The sequence below is a fragment of the Schistocerca americana genome, chromosome X (assembly GCF_021461395.2).
Source record: "Schistocerca americana isolate TAMUIC-IGC-003095 chromosome X, iqSchAmer2.1, whole genome shotgun sequence".
In the NCBI taxonomy this organism is placed as follows: Eukaryota; Metazoa; Arthropoda; class Insecta; order Orthoptera; family Acrididae; genus Schistocerca; species Schistocerca americana.
The window spans coordinates 553,366,806-553,383,549 of record NC_060130.1 but is presented as its reverse complement, the minus strand read 5'-3'; the positions used below and the strand labels follow the sequence as shown (position 1 = coordinate 553,383,549).

General features: G+C 43.2%; 1 protein-coding gene across 1 annotated transcript in view; it reads left to right on the top strand.

Annotated features, from left to right (window-relative positions):
• The window catches only part of LOC124556151 (tachykinin-like peptides receptor 99D), a 192,971-nt gene that overhangs the window by 154,646 nt on the left and 21,581 nt on the right, over positions 1-16,744 (top strand). The gene's annotated exons all lie outside the window — the stretch shown is intronic.

The following is a 16,744-nucleotide window of genomic DNA, read 5'->3' as shown; positions in this document are numbered from 1 at the left end:
CCAGGTGGAAATGGCATGGCAAGCCGTTCCACAGGACTACATCCAGCATCTCTACGATCGTCTCCATGGGAGAATAGCAGCCTGCATTGCTGCGGAAGGTGGATATACACTGTACTAGTGCCGACATTGTGCATGCTCTGTTGCCTGTCAGTGTGATCATGTGATGTATCTGACCCCAGGAATGTGTCAATAAAGTTTCCCCTTCCTGGGACAATGAATTCACGGTGTTTTTATTTCAATTTCCAGGAGTGTAGTTCACAGTCACCCTCATTTCATGCTACGTATCGCGAGGTAGACACGCGGTCTTGGGCGACTTGCCATGGTTCGCGTGGCTCCTCCCGTCGGTGGTTCGACTCCTCCCTCTGACATGGGTGTGTGTGTTGCCCTTAGCGTAAGTTAGTTTAAGTTAGATTAAGTAGTGTGTAAGCTTAGGGACCGATAACCTCAGCAGTTTGGTCCTATAGGAACTTACCACCACCACCACCACCAACACCACCACCACCACCATGCGACGTATTTGAAAGCAGTTTCGCATTTTCCCAAGACACAATCTCACCTCTCGAAACTTCCATGAAATCATAATGGTTAAACAAATTATAGTCTTAAATAACGGTCAAAAATAGGCCAAAATTTAATTATTTTATATCAAAAGTAATTCTGTCCCAGTAGTTTCGAAACAACTCAAAAAAGCAGTAGTACAATTTCATATTTATGATGCAATAAATTAAGATATACTTAGTTTCACAGCCAATAATCTCTTCAATAAGGTAACTTTAAAAAGACAACATGTGAAAATCTCCTTCAATCACATACCCTTATCTTCCCGCCGTCTGATGCTTTGGACGCCGTCACTACTTGCCACAATACACTTCTTTCATAGAAGTACCTGATTGTACCACTAGATGTCTCTATTGTCGAATCATCGGTAGTTTCACTCTAAAGACTCTGGTAGTTCAAAACCGAGTGAACCAAATGGTGGTTTGAGGCAGATAACACTGGGGCTCAAAGTATTAACATAGTGTCGAGTTAGAAGGCCAGTTCTCCCTCAGTCTCGAAGATGAAGCGTTCCATGATTAGGTCATCGATCATTTGACCATGCTCATTTTCCTATATCATGGGTCTTGCTCGACCTGCTTTCGAATATCACGTCGATGGTCATCAGGAAGCCTGTCGACATCCGAGCCACATGATACCTCAAATTGTTCGATTCGTCGCGTTAAATGTTACCTCGCTTTCGAGTTCTAATTTAATACGTTAAGTTGTTGCATCGATCTCTTTATTATCTTTGTGAACAAAGAAGTTCTTTAACTGAAATTGGATTACTCTAGGCGAAGGATCGACTACACTTGTGTTGTTTTGCTAAGAACTTGCTATATACAGTTTAATACCATGCAGTTAACACCCTCCTGGCTCAAAGCTGGGGACATGCTTTTAGCAAGTTTCTAATTTAAAATTCATTGTGTCTTTCTTCTGGAAGATATATGCACTAACGGGAAAACGTCGCAACACTAAGAAGGAGTTGTGCCGCATAAACGAAAGCTGATAGGCGTGTTTCTGGACCTAAAAGACTAATAGCGCCACTATAAGGATGCAAATCAGGTTTGATTTAAATACAAGCCGCAACGGTCATGAACGTTAGTTACCTCTGAGACTGGACGTGACTTTGAGGTGACAAAGACGCCATTATCAACAGCTCACTGAGTTTGAACGAGGTCGTGTAACTGGACTACCAGAAGCTGAAAGTTCCTTTTTCAATACTGCAGACAGACTAGGCAGGAATGCAGCCACTGTACATGATATCTGACAGCGGTGGTCACGAGAATATACGATCGCAAGAAAACCGTACTCCGGACGTACGTACGTCCTGTTCGGTATATGGCTCTGGCGCATCGTACTGTATCTGCAGCAGCAATCTGAGCAACAGTTAGTACAACTGTGACACAAAGAACCTTACAAATCGGTTTCTTCAAAAATAGCTCCAAGCCAGATGCACTGTAGCGTGCACTCCAATGACCGCAAGCCACCACCGTTTGCGACTTTAGTCACGTCAATCGAGAGCTCATTAGAGAGCAAAGTGGATGTCTGTTGTGTTTTCTGATGAAAGCAGCATCAACCGGTTCCCAGTGATTGGCGTGTGTTGATCAGAAGGAGACCAGTTGAGGGCCTGCAAACAACGTGTCTGCCTGCAGGACACACTGGACCTACACTTGAAGTTATGGTCTCGGGTGTGATTTCGTATGACAGCTAGAGAACTCTCGCAGTTACCCCACGTGCTCTGACTGCAAAATTGTACGTCAAGCAGGTGATTTGTGCGACCATTCATGATCATCCTCCCAGGGGCTGTTTTCCAACATGATAATGCTCGCCCGTTTACCGCTGTTGTAACCCAATATGCCCTACAGGGTGTCGATAAGTTGTCTTGGCCTGCTCGATCACTAGATCTGTCTTCAGTCGAGCACATACGGGACATCATCGGACGAGAACTCCAGCGCCATCCACAACCGGCATTAACCGTCCGTGTATTGACCGACCAAGTGCAACAAATCTGAAACTCTGTCCCACAAACTGACATCCGGCACCTTTACAACACAGTACATACTTGCACTCAACCTTCTGCCAGTTACAACGATTATTAATCTACCTGCGTTTCACATTCGCAACGGCGTATCTCTTGCTCACATTAACCTGTGAACTCACAATGTTAATCACTTAAATATGGTTCCTAGACAAATGTATTCCTGAAATTTCATTACTCTACATTAATTATTTTTTAGTGTTGCGATGTTTCTTCCGTCAATGTAGATAACTGTGAAGTCTACAGCTGTCACGTGCAAATGTATCCACGCGCTTAACGCTATACGATCGCTTCTATCGCGGAAGAACACTTGCTCGTCCTTGAGAGCGCTGTTACTCGAATCCTGTTCGGTTTTGTTTCACGAGGTGTGCTGCAAATTCGTAAGTGCCAATTTAAAAGGAAAGCAGGGCTTTAAAGTTGGGGTGTAATTCAATTCCGTGCTGGCAGAAAAGAAGCCGGCTCAGTGGTCGTAACATTTAACTGCTGCGGCTGTTTTTATGTTCTAATGCCTTGGATAAGAGCAAAGTGTTTATTGCAGTCGTTCCACGATCTTCCAGCCTCTTTTAGCGCATAAGAGTGTGTAAGACAGCGGGATGTGTATTATGGGGACCCGAACTGATAGTTTTAGTTCTTATTAAGTTCAGAACTTAGTTCTCCGCGGCGCCACATTTTGATAAATGTGTGAGGCATTTCCTGTCGCGTCAGATTTGAATATAAACTCCTTTTTACCTTGTGGTTTAAGGTTGGTGATATACTATTTACTATGGCACTTGTGCTTACGCCATAGTGTAACTATAAAATTGATTACTATATTATGCGAACATCTCATTAATGATGAGTACAGTTTCTATCCTGCTGCGTAGACTGATTCTTTATCAGACTACTTTAAGACGCATGCATCGACCGCTGAAGAACCTTCTGAGGGTGAATTACACTTTACATCTTTCACTTCGCCATCGGCCTTGCCGCAGTGGTTACATCAGCTCCCGTCAAATCACCGATGTTAATCGCTGACGGACTTGGCTAGCACTTGGATGGGTGACAATCCGGTCTGCCGAGCGCTGTTGGTAAGCGGGCTGCACTCAGCCATTGTGAGGCTATTTGAGGAGCTACTTGATTGAGAAGTAGGGCTCCGGTCCCGAAAACTGACAGCGGCCGGGGAAGCGGTATGCTGACGACATGCTCCTCCATATCAGCATCCATTGACGCCCATCGCTAAGGATGACACGACGGTCGGTCGGTTAAGTTGGACCTTCAAGGTCCTATTCGGACGGAGTTTTCTCTCATTTAAATTTCTCTTTTATAGTCTCCTGGCTTACTATAGGGAATATGACAGAATGTTACGAAATATTATTTTAGTTTTTGGTTCAAAATGGCTCTGAGCACTATGGGACTCAACTGCTGAGGTCATTAGTCCCCTAGAACTTAGAACTAGTTAAACCTATCTAACCTAAGGGCATCACAAACATCCATGCCCGAGGCAGGATTCGAACCTGCGACCGTAGCGGTCTTGCGGTTCCAGACTGCAGCGCCTTTAACCGCACGGCCACTTCGGCCGGCTTAGTTTTTGGTACGTGAAATGTTGGTATATAGTAATTTTAATGGTATTGTTGTATCGGAGAAAGACGTAGTCTCCAAAGAAAGTCAATTTGGTCAAATAAGTGAAGATGTGTTGATAAACAGCTCTTTGGCATTCTGTTTTTGAGAGTACGGTTTATCATAATCTTGGACTGAGCAAAATGTTATAAGAAGTGAAGATAATGTATCCCAAGCTCACATCTGGCGTATTTTCTTATGGATGAGATTAAATCCACTTTAATACAATTAATAGAATAATAGATACTGAAGAATTAATAGAATACTGTGAATAGTGCGTATACGAAGCACGCCATTCTGCATGTGAATGAAGATTTAACCCTGAAAGTAAATATTTAAAAAAACTGCTGGAAATATGCCATTAAAATCGTCCAATGTTATACAGATTTTAACAGTTTATGGGTACTTATTCACAGAGAGTAAATACCACTTCGCATCGTAAGTCTTATTTTAGGTATTGTTCTGTACAGAGCCGATTTCGAATCGTCTATCTCATTCGTCAACTGTGAGTTATCCACGTAGGTTATTAACGTATAATAAGTTAACAATGTTGATGATCGAAACTAGTGCATAGCGTTTAAACCACAGTTTCAGTAACCAATGAATGGACATTCTGTTATTGAACGTCCACAGAAATTACGAAGAGCTAGTATGAATAACTCCATTCATACAATAACACTAATCTTTATACCCGTTGTTCGCATTGCTTTGCTGCTATCCAAACAAAAACTATGAATGCTGATCAAATAATCTTTTTATATGGCCAAGATTTGAAAAATGTTAATGGCGGTGGAATTTCCCTCTAAAAAGATAAATTCTGGAAGTTTCTCACACTGACAGCCAAGTCACTTTGCTCACTAACCGAGTGTGTTGCACGCGTAGTAATCCGTTCAGTGCACTTTATCCACGATTCTAATGGAGTGGATCCTCTGTGGACTACCTACATCGTATGACCATGGTGTGTAAGGGGCTTGAAAATACGGGGTTATTGAGATCCTTAGCAATGTTTTAAGGCGTATTCGATAAGTTCGGTCAGATTTGGGGCGAAATGAGAACCACTGTGAAAATCCACTGGAAATTTGCACAGTTGTGTTGGGCACTGTCTTTAGTGTGCCTGTCGAACGCTTCATGTCGCTCTTTTCAGTTATGATTGCAAAGAGATCACTTAGAAATGCCTAAGACAACAGTGTCTCTCGCCTAGTATGTGGATCAGGTAAGAGATTTCGCCTGAAGCTATGCAGCCCACATAACTTAAATGTCATACATTACTTTCTTCAAAGACAATTCTCAGCCCTCTTCTGCAGGAGCAATGAAGATGCTCCTGCAGCATTTTCGAGGGGAAGTGTTTGATCACCCAAAACATAGCCCTTTATTGGCTCCCTCCGATGTTCATCTCTGCTAACTTGAACCGCTAGCTGCGGCGACAATATTATGGCACAAACAACGACAGGCAGACCGGCGTAGAGAATTGGCGGAAAACAAAGGCGCAAGGGTATTGGAAAGTTAGTACAACGCCGCGACAAGTCTCTAAGTCGCAGCGGCAACTATTTCGCGGACCTTACTTTCAGAACAGCCCTCGTACGCACAGTTTCCTTTTTTCCTATATATGAAGAAATGAAAACAGCTGGGACTGAAACAAGATCCAAAATTCAGCTTACGCCTCTTGAGGAGCGCCATTAAAGGTTATCCTCTTAACCATCCGCTTCCATACTCTCAGCACTCCTCGTACGGGACACGTGGAACAGTTGGAAATTGAGTCAAGGACGTGGGTGGATAAATAATCCAGAGACCTGCATCAATATTCCGCCGTATCATCATAAATTCTACACATGTTCAGATCATATGAGTCTCTTCCACCCCAGAAGTAGGGTTGAGTGGGTGAGGGTGAGACAGAGAAATATTCCGTGGATCTATGATTCGTTGAAACAATCATTCGTTTCCTACATAAAGATTTAAAGAGAGTTGTATCTGTTACTAGTTATCTCTGCTTGACCTTATTGAACTGCTGTCATTACTTGCCTTTGCTGTGGATTATACGAACTGGTGGCTTAACACTTAAACAAAGACATGTCGATAGGCTTAGTTCAAGTACAAGATTATCAACATAAACGTCGCTCGGATATCGAGCACTGAACGCCAATCTTGAACTATGCAGCGGCTGTGCAGTGTACTGACGAGTATTGCGTGCATATTCCCGAGTGTTCTTTTCATGCATATAGCTGGTGTTCGCTGAACGTTGTGGTGTCCATGGGGTACAGGAACACATCTTGTAGCTTCTCCTGTCTTCTCTGGTTTGTGCTCAGTGGTAGCTGTGGTGTCTGTTGCGTCCAGAAATGCAGGCTTGATACGATCCACTGACCTGTGGTGGGTGTACCGTTAATCATTATGCGGAAAGTATTGGTATCCCTACTGACTACCAGATATGGTCCGTCATATGGTGGCTGCAGCGGTTTACGCACGGTATCATTGCATAAGAATACATGCGTGCACTTGTCTAGCTCCGCAAAAACGAACGAGTGTCTTCCAAGCTGGTTTTTAGGCATGCCTTTATCGAATCAAGTTCGTGGCCCAATGAGCTACAGCTTTCTCCTACATCCTCACCAGATATCTTTTGGCAAAAGTCTGAAAACCCACCTTCCCGTTAATTTACTTGTCATATGCCTTGTGCCAGTGACGCACTTATAACAATTTTAAGTTTACTGTACCGTAATAAATGTCAATACGACCAATGACAGAGTTTCTCTAACATTTGCCATATCAGAAATTAATTATTGTTGTTAACAGATACTTAAGTTCTGTGTGTTCAGTCCCTTTTTTACAGCTTATCCCCGATGGATATGTTAGTGTGCTAGATACCTCCTTATTTAGAGAGCCACACAAATCGGTAAACTGCTATAAGCACGATGTGGCACAGCTTACGCGCCGTTCAAGCTCTTTCCAGTGATGACAACAACCTCCGGCTACAGTCTGATAGCCCTGTAGCCTACTGTTCAAGAAAGTATTGTAATGTCTCAACCTCTGCAATATTTAAATAGACTTAATAAAAAGTTACACTACTGACCAGATATGGGAAGCTATTTTGAACAGTGGCTAGCCAGCTACATTTATCTGTTGCAGAATTTTAGATTTCTCCAATTTTAGATGTGACAAAAAAAATCTTACAGTTTTTTGTGTATGTGTGTGTATGTGTGTGTGTGTGTGTGTGTGTGTGTGTGTGTGTCCACAAAGTAGTCTGGGAAAAGATACTGTTGTTTCGGGGGCCAACACCTACTCAGCTAGCAACATACGTTACACCCATGTTACAAGGTCAATCGGCTTCCTAGCAGACAAGCCACAGAGGATGCCACGCTGCACATGGCCACAAGACGGAAACCTAAGCGCCGTCAGAGGTCGCTTGCCCCACGGACCTTTTGCTTACGCCGACCACGTGACAGGATGTAGAACCAGCTGCATCCAGGCCGTCAAGGCTGTAAACTGGAAGGTGCGCGGCTCTGAGACAGCAGTTCATTCCGATTGGGCTTCCTGGGCCAGGCGCCATATGCAGTATTCCATAAATCAGGAACTCATTATAGAGCCATCGCTTGTCGTCCTCGCAGATTGAGTCAGTCTTCACGGCATGAAACTTCGATTGTGGCTTTACCTTGAAGAAGAGGTGCTCACCATCGCCATGACTGGCAATCAGTCTCTGTAATATTTCTCTTGCTAATTACTGACATCATGCCTGACTTACACTGTTGTGAATCATTTCTGGGGTTAGACTTTGGCTAGTCCTCTCGGGCCCCTCACTTGTGTACGGCTCTTAGTAACTGTGGTAATGCAATATTCATAATCGAAAATTCTGCACTCGGAATGCCAATCATCCAAGCTACTGTGCAGCTTCTGTCGGAAAAACACTATTTGTGTTCGTAATTATATAAGAGGCCTCTTGGTTTAATAGGCGTTTCACCACGAACTCAGGTGAAAGTGAGTTACCAGCCTTCAGCTTATGCTATTTTGCTTGTACATTAATTTTTTTAAGAACTGTTGAAGTCAGTGTGTTTGACATCTCCTCCTTTCTGAGCAGTTTGTTTAGGTTTAATATGCTTTTAAGCATATTCTGCCTGGTATTTTCCCCCGTGCTGCCCTTGGCAGATACTTCTATTTTAATCCTAGTAGAATTGTTTATAGTTTCACCACTTTAAGTCACATTCGTGACTTTTAGTGTGGAAGCTAAATACCTTACGGTCATCATCATGAGGATCACGAAAATTCCAAAAATATCGCTTGAAGATAAGAATTGCATGGGTAAATGAAGATACATATACTCTACATCAAGATGTAGATGTAGATGAAAGCACCTCAGACCTATTACGGAGGAGTAAGGGTACAGCCTTGCGGCCAGCACCAAAATTCGCCTTCGGCCCAGGGATTTGCGACCCCCCACGGTACGCCAATCACCGTCAGGCAAGTGTCGACCGGCATGGACGTCCGAATCCGAGGGCGCAGTGGCATCGGAGATCCCAGGCGATGCTACAGATTCCAGGGGGGCCAAAGCGATCGCCTCGGCTGTCCCAATGTCACCGCGACCCAGGGCAACAGCCTGGAGCTTGTCGACCACGGCCAACACAGCTTCCAGCTCTTTACGGACGGTGGCCAATCCCCCTGAATCCGTACACAACAGGCGCAGTCCCTATCCATCCCTAACAATTTTTTTCCCTCTCTTTTGTCTCACAAGCCGTTCAAAACAAACAGATGACTGATGACTACGCGAATTTACACTATTCAGGTACTAAAACGCGATGCTACAAGGCTCAAATACTATAGTACGCGCGAAATTTACGAATTAACTATGCAAGTACCCAAAAACACGCAAAGAAAATAAGACTAAAACCATGAGGTAAATACGTTAGCTCAGAGTATGACTTGCCGCTGGCTGCTGCTTATCCAACGGCGGCTGGAGACTTCTAACGACTTGTTGAATCAATGCACGTCGAATTGCTGCACTATACCGGCCAAAAGAGGATGTGACAACGTATTAGAAGGTTTCCCATGACTTTTGTCATCCCAGTGTAGACCTTGTGTTAGGTGGAGGGTTGATTATGGTTGCATGGTGTATAGATTTTCTGGACTGTCATAACTAATGGTAAAGGATGTAGTTCACCCTGAGGGAATTACGTCGACCACGAGCCGTTTAGAGAGAGCTTGATTCTCAGCTTTTGCGCAGGTGCTAGCGAACCACCACTTCCTTCTGAAAGAAGCTTCTCATAGTGTAACAACCTTAAAAAATCGATTCCGTGCTCCAAGCACTTACATACCTCGCGGTCTCGCGGTAGCGTTCTCGCTTCCCGAGCACGGGGTCTCGGATTCAATTCCCGGCGGGGTCAGGGATTTTCACCTGCCTCGCGATGACTGGGTGTTGTTGTGTCGTCTTTATCATCATCATTCATCCCCGTTGAGGTAGGAGGAAGGCAATGGCAAACTACCTCCACTAGGATCTTGCCTTGTAATAGGGGAGTAGGTCTTCCTCATCGCTCCCCTACGCTCTGTCAAGGAGTATGGGACTTCATCACCATTACTGAGTTATATGTGATTCCGTAAGCTCTGAAACAAATAAGGTGAGCCTAAGGGAAGATGGTTCGCATCTGCTTTGATTTCCATGGAGCTCTCAGGCCCTTCAACAAATGTACCCGTCAGAAAAATCTACTCTTTTTTGCTACTTTTTACACTATACTACTTATAAATGGGGAAAATATAAACCTAATTTTCTACCACATCTCAGTCCTCCGTTTCTAAGGAACTGAACTGATCTTCAAGTACTAATTGTCTTCTTGCACTTCATTATCCAACGCCACAAATTTGTAAGGTCAGGTCTTACAAAAAATTGTGCATGTGCTGCTACCACAGTGTAATTACTGATTTAATAGCAGTGACCATATTATAAGCAAACAAAGCCCTGTCACCGCCGAATCACGAAGCGTAGTGAAATAGTTCCTAATAAATCATAATAACATGCACTGGTCGCTGAGTTTCGTCTAGAACAAGCTCTTTCTTCCACTGTTATGTCCACAAAATAAATTCTGCAGCTCAGAAACACGCGTTGTATTAACTGTCACTCGTAAGTAGTAATATAATGCAACTGAAACGTTTAATCGAAACTATTAAGGTCCAGATCCCCGTTGTTAGAGAGGGAGTTGCTCTAATGAGTGCAATGAAGCACAATATCCACAAATAATAAATGACTGAACTCTATGATACAGTGCCGAAGGGCAATGCAGCCATACAACAAAGTCAAAGACTTCAGCTCCTATGCAACAGATGTAAGGAAAAGGAACATTACACTCACAGAACGTATTGAACCATGGTTATTGCATTTAGACATAAACATAACACGTAACACTAAATACTTAAGTTGTATGTCCAGTGTAATGCTCTCCGAAAACTTATTTCATTAAGTGCCCTTAATGTACAGCGCTATGCGTTATTATTCAGTACAGAAAACTGATTTTAATGGTTTTGGATCTATAATAAATTTGAACAATAGTTTCAGCTGCGCATAATCTGTATTCTGTATTTATAAACTGGCTCAGTACTAATATTTCAAGTCAACAAACATATGAAGAACTGACTGAAGCAGCATGGGAATGCGTGCTCCTATGTCCAGTGCCGTGAATTAGCTTCAGTCGGCGCCTGCAGTCACAGGACTTTGAGGTAGTTCAACTGGCTCTGAAAACTATGGGACGTAACAATCTGAGGTCATTAGTCCCTTAGACGTAGGACTATTTAAACCTAACTAACCTAAGGACATCACACACATCATGCCCGAGGCAGGATTCGAACCTGCGACCGTAGCAGCAGCACGGTTCCGGACTGAAGCGCCTAGAACCGCTAGGCCACAGCGGCCGGCTTTTGAGCTAGCTGTCGCTTGTTGGACACCAGAGGAGTACTACGGTATGAACTGGGGCATACTGCACAGCCTCATGAGCATGTCCTGTAAGACGCCCATCTATATTTTTCGCCCAGAAAAGGGCACGCTTTTTCTTTGATGACCACTAGGAACCTCCCGTCTCTACTGACGGCACGGAGCCGTCCGTCCTTGACAAACGCTCAGATGCGTGTCAGACTTCGACCACTAGGTACTTCCCCTTCCACCCACTATCACGAATCACATTTTTCTTTCACAGTGGGGTGCTGCGTATGGCCCTTCCCGTTAGTCATTTTAGTGAACCACACATGTACCTTCTGGTTGGAATTCCATGGTGCCAAGGTATGTACATCTATGGCCTAGGAAATACTAGCATTTCATTTATGCCTATTCAGTGACGCATGCTTAGTTTGATTTTAGGACTTTCTTGAGGGCACGGTGTAACAGCAGAGAACTAGAACTCTAAGTTAGCAGCCGAGCCACTACATTTATTAAATGGTTGTGACTTACCCACTGGTTGTTAGGTAGTCACAAATTAATAAATCTGATAATTAATTTTAAATCACTTGGTTGCCATAAATTAACTGGTACATGGAAAATGCTTTGCGCTCTTCAGAAGATAAAGCACCGATTTTCCATATGAAGTTGCATGATACTACAGCAACTCAACGTCTAATACAGTTTACACTAGCGGCTATATCTCTTTCTGGATTACGGAAACAGGTGGAAGTAGTGTCGACTATTACCTCACAGAGGGACTTCCGACATTTCTGTAACCGTCTTTATGGTCAACTTCATTGGAGGCCATACAAGATACTAAAATACTAAAAATAAATTATATCTAAATGCACATCAAATTTCAGTTAGTTATATGACATCAATAAAATGTAATTTATCTATTATGGATATTTAGCTATCTACACCCCTTTTGGAACACACAGAGTGAAAATTACTAATGAAGACTTACGTATTTTTCTTCTGTCTGTTTCTTAAATTAGACCTTCACAGCTCGTTCATCAAACTGCGTCAGTCAAATGGGTTGGATGTCACGTCACAGAAGAGCGTAAGACAAAAAGTCGGCCTCCAGCATTCCATTCACATACAGATGTTAAAAATTGTGTGACTTTACCTTACGAATGCAACATACGCTTTCAGACTATAAACAGTTTATCAAGTTTTGTTCCTAGAAAAAATATTTTGAGGGAATGTATTTATGATTGAATGCTGAAATTTTTAACCGTAGGAAAAATTCATAGCAAGAAAAGGCGGTCCTATTTTCTAAAATTTATTAGCAGTTTTTACATTGTTATTAAACTATATCCTTTTATAATCGTTGTCATCACCACTGATTCCAAAATAAGATTAAACTTAGTACAAATTTAGGTGTTGACCAGAGCTGTTAATTTATTTAAAAACATCATATGTGAGTAATATACTTAGTGAACTCGGAAACTGCATAATATCCGTCACCCAGTAGCAGTAAGCAGCTTCATTTCTTGAAACGCTGCAAATACTCTAATTACTATAGTTTCCTCGTATTCATTCCTGATCTGGATTGGCGCTAATGGAAATGGAGACTATGTTTTATAAAATTCTGTATGACATGACAGATGTTCGCAGAGGAATTTAACCTCGGTAATAAATGTAAATGAAGGAAGCTAGAAACCCTAGGTCCGGAAGCACGGGATTGATCCGACCTGGGAGGCTTTTCGAATGCCACGGGCACGGGATGAATTATTGCCCCCTCCTCCCTTTCTCTTTCCCTTACCTCGATATCAATAGTATATCAAGTAGCGATATGAATGTATCACAGGCGTTTGATATGTAGCTGTCTTTATCGAGTCGAAGGTCTGTTTATTAGAAAAAAATCTGACAACTGGAACTTTGAGTCGAATGACGCGTCCGTAGCGTGATCATTTGAGACCAAAACTTCTTCAGTTTTACAAGGCAGAGCAGAAATCGTCACTCACTTAAACCCTGAAACAAATACTGTGCTTCACATGAACATTATTTTTACTGTAGCGCGGTAATATATATTAGGACAGATGGACGATAATCATAATTCTCTCCGTGCCAATACACTTCTGTTGAAAGGTTATTGCCTAAGTTTCCTGCCTGCACTGCGTTCCCTCCCATCATGTTCCTTGCCTGTTGCCGGCCGAAGTGGCCGCACGGTTCTGGCGCTGCAGTCTGGAACCGCGAGACCGCTACGGTCGCAGGTTCGAATCCTGCCTCGGGCATGGATGTGTGTGATGAACTTAGGTTAGTTACGTTTAACTAGTTCTAAGTTCTAGGGGACTAATGACCTCAGCAGTTGAGTCCCATAGTGCTCAGAGCCATTTGAACCTTGCCTGTTCCATTGGTGATTAGGATGAAATAAAACCCAATTAGACAATAGTTTAATTTCGCGCAACGGGATATCGACACACAAACAACTCTTTGGTGGAAGTGACGTAACGGACTACATACAGCATTCGGATTTATTGCACATAATTCAGTTACGTGGTGATTGGGCACTGAAGGGTATTACTATGTGGCACCTCAGTTGACTAATTGGGGTATGAGGAAATTCTCCGGAATTCTCAATACAATTATACATAAACTTTGAAACGTCTCTGTAATTTACCATGACCATCTTTTACTTAATTTTTGCTTTGGAACAATCATGAATTTTTCAACATGGTCTCACATTAAAAACAAAATATTTAGAATAAGTAGCAAGTGGTCCCCTGACATGAAATGGTTTAAATTAGTGGAATAGCCATTTCAGATAAAGTAGAGGAGTCTTAGTCTCTTGCATTCGTTAAATATAAAAACCGGCAGAGTGGGAACTGAGCAATGCCTACAGGGAAACATGGAAGCCCTAAAAACGTTAAAAGTTACGAAAGTCACTTTTATGCCGGAATACTTCATGCTTATAGGTATTCATTCTTTTCGAAATTCCGAGCTCCATGCATTGCAGCGTAATAACGACTAGTAGAATATGAATCATCAATACACATCATTTTCTAGCACCAACAGCGAAACCCTTTACAAGGAATAAAGAGAACACACCAGAAGGAAATCAGCTTAAGACTGGATTGGATTGTTTGGGGGAAGCGACCAAACAGCGAGGTCATCGGTCTCATCGGGTTAGGGAAGGACGGAGAAGCAAGTCGGCCGTGCCGTTTCAAAGGAACCATCCCGGCATTTGCCTGGAGCGATTTAGGGAAATCACGGAAAACCTAAATCAGGATGGCGTCCTCCCGAATGCGAGTCCAGTGTGCTAACCACTGCGCCACCTCGCTCAGTCATTCAGCTTAAGAGTTTACAGATGCAATGTTAAGTAATTTACCAGAAGTTGCAATGAGAGATCTTGATAATAATCTACTACTAGAATGTTTATAAGTGACTGCTGTTTTGATAAATGGTCACCGCACTGCCCCTCACGGGGCATTCCAAAATACCGTCAAAAGTGGAATACACATCACCAAACACTCCCTTATCATAGTTAGACTAAAACAAAAGCAACTAATAACGAAAAAATCCCAAAATTAGCACATCCTGAAATCTTCCTCCCAAAATCTAATGACAGTTTTCCGCAATGTGTGTCTCTCCGCTTATCGAGTCCATCGAAAGAGTTTCTCAAAACGATCACCGCTAGCGAAAAAATTCATTGTGTTTGAAATGTCCAACCAGCTCTCACCTTCAGTCTTAGCTTCTCGAGTTTTATCAGGCTCAAGGCATCTGTTCCTCTGTTTAAAAAGTGTGGAAAGGGGTGATGGTGGCGGGGGGGGGGGGGGGGGGGGGCTCGCTAAGTTTCAACTGCTCAACGCTTCTGATCCCTTGCCTAACCTTTCCATCCTCGTCATGGACTAACGTTTTGTCATGTCCTGACACAGGGTACAGAGAACATAGGGGGTTTAAGGTCAGCCTGAAATATCCGAGCTGTGAGGAGTAAATGCAGAAACACGAATTCCCACTGAAAGGACGTTGATGATTTGGATCAGTGCCAACCACTGTCACAGGGCACCTACAAGAGATGCAGATTCTGGGACTCGACAGGATGCTCGCAGCAGGAGAGTCACGGAATTCACGGGTCTGATTAACACTATTTATCTGTGATCAGTCTAGTTGCTACAATGAAGGCTAGTTCCAAACATTAGAAAAAGCAAAGGAGTCGGTTGCACAACAGAAGTCAGCGTCTGAAGCCACGGGGGCGAGCGCGAACACAAATAACGAACACTAGCAGCACGTTAAGTACAAGCCTGAGAACAGCACTCCAAGTCATAAAACAGATATGTCTGAGCTTACCGAGGATACCCACGAGTGACACGGAGTCGGCGCCCCAGTGATCTGACTGAGAACTCTCTCCAAATACAAAAACTTGAGTTTTTAAATAATCGTGGAAGCGCGTCATTTCTCCCTTCCTACAGTCGACCCATCAATCTATCAGTCCGGCCAATCTGGTGAGTCGTTCTGCACCTCCATGGCGCCTCTGGCTAACCACATTTAGATTCCTCCACTACTCCTGCCCGGCATGTAGGGATGCTTCTGGATTTTCCATTAACAAACTCCAAGTTTGGTATCAACAGCGTTCAACTGAAAGCTAAAAGTAACTGCCACTCCTAGCATGGCCAGCAACAACAGTGTTTTACGCACTTGGCCCCGCCCTCCACCCTTCTTTGGATGGCGACTGTTGTAGTAACATTGTAACCTGTGTAAACCAGCTGATGTTGCAGTTATCAGGGGCAAATATCAAGCTTGCTGCCTCTGCTAAAACGTGATTTTTCGTTGCCATCTTCCACAGTGACGCCATACGACCGCGTCTAGGCGGTGGATGGAATTACCAGTCCATTTTCCGAAGTGAAAATTCTACCCTGGGACAGTTGCACAGAGCGTCTGCAATTTTCACGGCTCTACTGTTACTACAGTATTTATCTCCGGTAACCTAATCGCTACCACTTTTGTGTGCTCTCTGCTTTGTGTCTCTGATTTCCTACCTTGGAGTGTTCTTGATGGCTCCAAATAGCCGTAAGCGTAACAACGTACAAGTCATTATGTCATCAATATATGACAGTGTCTAAAACTACATTAGCCGGCGAACAGTTCCTCTTGTTGATAAGTGTCTGGAAGAAACACTTTTCTATCCTTGTCAGGACCCCTGCCTTTCTTCGTCACCTACTACGTTTTCTCTTCTCAACTATCCACGCAATTACCAAAAGACATTCACTCATGAAATGCAGGATAAAGGAAAAAAAATATCCGCAATGATAAGTGCCATGAAAGGAATTACTTGGTCGACCTCTCTTCCAGAAGTGTAGTCCTCTCTTTTCAGAGTAAACTAGCATCGCAGAACCGTAAAGGGCGCAACCAATATGTCGCACAACTGAAAAAAATAGGTCATGTTGTAGGAAACGAACTGATGGACTCCTTTTGCTATTTATGAGAGGTCATTCCGGACAGAATACTACCGAAATGGGACGAAGGGTGGACTGGACGCAGTGTCACATCAAGATTCCGATTCAAGTGATTTAGGGAAACTGTGGAATACCTATATAATTATGTAGGACAAAATTTGTCATGACTAAAGAACTATAAAATATTCTATGTCCTCTTGCCTTTCAAGTTTAAGTAAATAGTCGAGTTTTCGCCGAAGTCCTCTCTCGTCACCATTAGAAGCTCCTTTCTAG